Here is a 6,289-nt window from a genome sequence, read left to right on the forward strand (position 1 = left end):
TCGTCCAGCAGGGCTGTCCAGGCAGGCTACTTTCACCTACTTGCACTGGTGTCCACAGGTACCATCCAACACATAATGTGCACTTTCCGTCGGAAGCAGACTTGAATATGTAATGCCACTTGTTGAGTGGCATCACAAATCCCACACCAATCTGTACCTGCATAGAGATGAAGTGTTTTTTTTACTGAGCAATACTCTTAAAACTAAAATACACTTGTATAAAAAAAAGATTATAAAGGGTAATTAAGCCCGTCGATTTCTGATGCAACTCTATAATTTCCGATTTCTGCCCCTCGAACAAGCACGCAGGCACTCTGCGGGGCGTGGCCACGCTGAGCCGTGTTCGTGTTAAGAGTGGATTACCCTGTACATTCGACTAAATATACACACGAACAGAGGCATAGACTACACTATTAATGACGGACACAAGATATATATAGTGGTAATTTGTACAAATCTCCCTTCCCTGGATGTCTTTCTCAATGCGCTTGTGGAATGCTATGCACACATATTTCCAGCGAAAAAATTGAGTAGGCATGTGTGCAGGACAGTCCGCAAGTGAACTGAGAAAAGCGAGCAGGCAAGCGAGGTTCGCTTGGTTACACATACCATCAAATTGGTCTAGTGTGTGTCAGGGGCAGTGTACTGCATTTCAATTGCGTGTGGTCAAATGTTAGAGAGCTAATAGGCCAGGAACTAAAGATGCACCAAAGAAATCCCTACAGTTCACTGAGAGAACCGGCACGCTCGTCTGACTTGGCCGTGCATTGCCGCGATAGGGCTTTAGGCCAGATTAAATTAGTTCATCTGTTTCCACCGACGGTGAAAAACTGACAAGAGAAATCAGTGAGGCATACCACAAAATAAGACATGTGAGCAAGCCCCCATTCTGAATGCTTGAGAAAAGGCGTCCTTTCTAGGTGACAAGGGATAGAAATTAGTCTGGGACTATTCACCTTTTTTTACGCAAATACTGTTTATTGTGATTTTTTTGCTTTTGTATTACAACTCACATTTTCCTTCTGAAGGAACTTGTGCACAATATAAGCACACATTCAGTGTTATTATTTTTAATCCTTTCATCAAAATAGTCAGTCGTTATCACTGGTCATGTTGTATGGTCTTCCTTCCCTCCTTGTGTAAATTGTCCTCAAGAGTTATATGAACTGACTGGCAAACTCAAAACGACACTGCAAATTTCACCTAGAGGATATGGCTGGTTGTCAGAAAATGCAGAAATACGGCGGCAGGTGTAGGTTTACTGTAGCAATAATGGCTGCAAGCTACCTTTGACATTGCTGCAACACATCAGTTGTCACACGGCTACAACGCTTAAGACACAACAGAAATGTAAGTACACAGCAAAAACAAGCCGGTTCATCAACCACAAATTTGACTTCAGCAGCCACAACATAGGCAGTTTCATGTAGCTAAAGCATTAGCTAATATGTGGAAAATAGATGCACAAGCACCCTTAGCTAGAGATATCTGCATACCAACATAAAACCATGAGTTGCAGTGCATATGATGCATGTTCTTGACACTAGTATTTTGGGAAAAATACTTTTCCGATTGCGTAGAATGTTTTCGATTTATTTGCCCAGTAATCAAAGGCTTTTGCAGAATTACAACTTTGACTTGCTACTTGAAAATACTCTCACTTGAATAGCACCAAGCAGAATAAATAGAAAACTGCCCACTGTGCTGACCAAATACGTGGAAAGAGACCCAAATAGAATTATTTCTGGACAGTTGTAGACTTAGAGCTTGTTTGCTGATCATCACTATTAAAATTACACCACTGCCAAGCAGATGTCCTGCTTGGTGCTGTTGAAATCAAGTTACCTTGATGAGCAACATAGGAATAACCAGGAAATGCTTTAGCAATAGCAAGCAGGCAATCTTACATGTGCATAATTGCATGCTTATTTAATGATAGCACATCAATAGACTAAACTATGTACCAAGTATTTGGTCTATGCTGTGTAGACAGAAACTCAAAAAGGATGCAACTGGACACAGACTCTGCCACAATGCCTGCTTGCTTAAATGGGTATTGCTTAAAAACAACATCAGAAAAGTCGAGAAAGAAAGCAAGCTGACTAGAAAACTCCTCACTACTGTAGTACCTACAGCGCAGTGAATACTGGCCTTCATGTACCATTTAAAGAAATTCAAGCTCGTGGCTGTTGTTCTCGTAACATCAGAGAAATAATTGTGAAATTAATGCAGAAGGTTGGGATAGTTGGCCTTGACACAGCTCCTGTGACATAGTTACTCGCACAAACAAGGCCAAGGGAATAAAGGTCGGACAAGCCAAAGCGGTAGACTTCAACTGACAAGCTTTATTCAGAAGAAACATGCAAAGAGGCCACCGCATGCTTAATTAATGTGCAGACAGATGCATAAACGAATGCGCCACATAGGGGACAACCAAATGCACATAGAAGCTGATAAGCATCTACAAGAAGCAATTACAAAGCATTCACCAGGTTCTTCTAAAGACACAACACTTATTTATCAGCGAGTACCAGTGATGGAGTGCTTACGCATTCATCAGCAGCTTTTGAAATGCAAAACACCTCAAAAATTTCCCTATCTAACTGCCTGGCGAACTGACTGAGCACTTGTGTGTTATGGAAACATGGGGAGCACTTATGGATACTTCAGCAGTGGTCAGCCAAGTGGCCAGCGCCTGTGAGAGTATTTACAGCGTTCCGGTACTCCAGAAGCCACTCATTCAGGCAACTGTTTGTTCAATATACCACTTTCCCCAGGGAAGTGGAATGTAGTATACCACCACTACATTTCAGTGAAGAAAGTGGGTGACATGCTTCTTAGTGCATGTACCTTGACTCCCGGCATTGTTTACCAACCTGCACATTCTTGTGAGCGTTAGCGGTGCTGAAAAGTGCCTACACCACACTTGTTTCCCACCTTTCTTCTAGGCGGTGGGACACCCTGTGTACGTATGGCAGAGCTGCATGGCTACCACTGGGACATGGGTTACTGCACGTCCAGTGGGCGTACATCATCATCATCATCATCAGCCTGGTTACGCCCACTGCAGGGCAAAGGCCTCTCCCATACTTCTCCAACAACCCCGGTCATGTACTAATTGTGGCCATGTTGTCCCTGCAAATTTCTTAATCTCATCCGCCCACCTTACTTTCTGCCGCCCTCTGCTACGCTTTCCTTCCCTTGGAATCCATTCCGTAACTCTTAATGACCATCGGTTATCTTCCCTCCTCATTACGTGTCCTGCCCATGCCCATTTCTTTTTCTTGATTTCAATTAAGATATCATTAACTCGCGTTTGTTCCCTCACCCAATCTGCTCTTTTCTTATCCCTTAACGTTACACCTATCATTCTTCTTTCCATAGCTCGTTGCGTCGTCCTCAATTTGAGTAGAACTCTTTTCGTAAGCCTCCAGGTTTCTGCCCCGTACGTGTGTACTGGTAAGACACCGCTCTTATAAACTTTTCTCTTGAGGGATAATGGCAACCTGCTGTTCATGATCTGAGAATGCCTGCCAAACGCACCCCAGCCCATTCTTATTCTTCTGATTATTTCCGTCTCATGATACGGATCCGCAGTCACTACCTGTCCTAAGTAGATGTATTCCCTTACCACTTCCAGTGCCTCACTACCTATTGTAAACTGCTGTTCCCTTCCGAGACTGTTAAACATTACTTTAGTTTTCTGCAGATTAATTTTTAGACCCACCCTTCGGCTTTGCCTCTCCAAGTCAGTGAGCATGCATTGCAGGTCCCTGAGTTACCAAGCAAGGCAATAGTTACTAAGGTATTCTCCATTAACTCTTATCCCCAATTCTTCCCAATCCAGGTCTCTGAATATCTCCTGTAAACACGCTGTGAATAGCATCGGAGAGATCGTATCTCCCTGCCTGACGCCTTTCTTTATTGGGATTTTGTTGCTTTCTTTATGGAGGACTACGGTGGCTGTGGAGCCGCTATAGATATCTTTCAGTATTTTTACATACGGCTCGTCTACACCCTGATTCCGCAATGCCTCCATGACTGCTGAGGTTTCGACTGAATCAAACGCTTTCTCGTAATCAATGAAAGCTATATATAAAGGTTGGTTATATTCCGCACATTTTTCTCACCTGATTGATAGTGTGAATATGATCTATTGTTGAGTAGCCTTTACGGAATCCTGCCTGGTCCTTTGGTTGACGGAAGTCTAAGGTGTTCCTGACTCTATTTGCAATTACCTTAGTAAATACTTTGTAGGCAACGGACAGTAAACTGATCGGTCTATAATTTTTCAAGTCTTTGGCGTCCCCTTCCTTATGGATTAGGAATATGTTAGCGTTTTTCCAAGATTCCGGTACGCTCGAAGTCTTGAGGCATTGCGTATACAGGGTGGCCAGTTTCTCTAGAACAATCTGCCCACCATCCTTCAACAAATCTGCCGTTACCCGATCCTCCCCAGCTGCCTTCCCCCTTTGCATAGCTCCCAAGGCTTTCTTTACTTCTTCCGGTGTTACCTGTGGGATTTCGAATTCCTCTAGACTATTCTCTCTTCCATTATCGTCGTGGGTGCCACTGGTACTGTATAAATCTCTATAGAACTCCTCAGCCACTTGAACTATCTCATCCATATTAGTAATGATATTGCCGGCTTTGTCTCTTAACGCATACATCTGATTCTTGCCAATTCCTAGTTTCTTCTTCACTGCTTTTAGGCTTCCTCCGTTCCTGAGAGCATGTTCAATTCTATCCATATTATACTTCCTTATGTCAGCTGTCTTACGTACATAGGTAGTGCCAATGACTTTCTTGTTATGCTGGCTTTGCTGGTAAAAAGTTTGTGGGTGTTTTTGAACAGTGTTCAGTAGGACTCAAGGTCATACATGAGTGGCCAGAAGATCGTCGCCTGCAATCCTTCGATATTCATATAATTTTAAATCATACTTTCCTTTCTTATATATGCTCTTTTAGGAAAAAGAAGCCCTTGCTCGACTACCGTTTGGCACAGTCCATGTTAAAATATACATAGATCCTAGCTGCCCGAGAGCCTTTCTGGTTAAATCTTGTGCACCAGGTTTCCTGCAGCGCTCAGCAACAAGCGAGACATTTATGTAGGGCTGGGTATCTCGATAACGCCTTGGTGTCAGTTACTGGGACCTTCATTAAAGAGGTAAAACTCATCTGGCAGCCGCTCGGTGCAATAATGCACGTCCCAGTGGGCGTCCTGTGGCTGTGCCATATGTACACGGGGTGTCCCACCACCTAAAAATGCGGCAAACTAGTGCAGTGTAGGTGTTTTCTTCAGCGTCACTAAAGCTCGCGAGAATGTGCAGGTTGGTAAGCAACGCCGGCAATCAGGGTACATGCACTAAGATGCATGCCACCCAGTGTGGGGGTGGTATACACGATTTTAATTTCCTGTAGAAGGTGCTGTATTGGATAGAGAGGCAGGTGCCTGAATGAGAGGCTTAGGGAGCACCGGAATGCTGTAAACGCTCTAGCAGGCGCTGCCCATTTGGCTGACCACTGCCGAAGATGTGCTCGTAAATGCTGCCTGTGTTTTCAAAACAAGCAAGCGCTCAAACGGTTTGCCAGGCAGTTAGATAAGGAAATATTTGGTGTTTGGCATTTCAAAAGCTGCTGATGAATGTGTAAGCACACCTTCACTGGAACTCACTGATAAAGGAGTGTTTGTTGTACCTTGAGAAGAACCTGGTGAATGCTTTGTAATGGCTTGTTGTGGGCAGTACTGGCTTCGTTGCGCATTTGGTTTTCTCCCATGTGGCACATTCATTTATGCATCTGGCTGCACATATTTTTGAGCATATGGTGGCCTCTTTGCATGTTTTTCTGTTTAAAGCTTGTAAGTTGAAGTCTAGGGCACTGTCCTGTGCCACCTTTTTTCAATTAGTCTTGTTCGTGCAAGCTACCGTGACAATAATTGTAAATATCAACATTAAACAATGGTAAGCGTGCTGCATGCTTAGACCTGTGACATATTTGGCCCATCACACTTTGAATCCTTACATGTGCAGAAACTGCACAAGCGTGTAGCGTAGACGAAAAAGAAGTGGATATAAAAGGTGCAACATAGTAAAGTTTCAAATCAATAAAACAATATAACCATAGGTAAATATAATGTGTACTACGCAAAATAAGATGTAACGTACAGCCAAGTGACTGATGCAAGAAAAAATAAACCTCAAGACATATTAGGTCTAGTTTTAACGTGACCAAGGTAATGTGTACATAATGTCTACAAACACAAATAAGCGGCAAGTAGAATAAAGTT

This window comes from Dermacentor andersoni, chromosome 10 (assembly GCF_023375885.2).
Source record: "Dermacentor andersoni chromosome 10, qqDerAnde1_hic_scaffold, whole genome shotgun sequence".
In the NCBI taxonomy this organism is placed as follows: Eukaryota; Metazoa; Arthropoda; class Arachnida; order Ixodida; family Ixodidae; genus Dermacentor; species Dermacentor andersoni.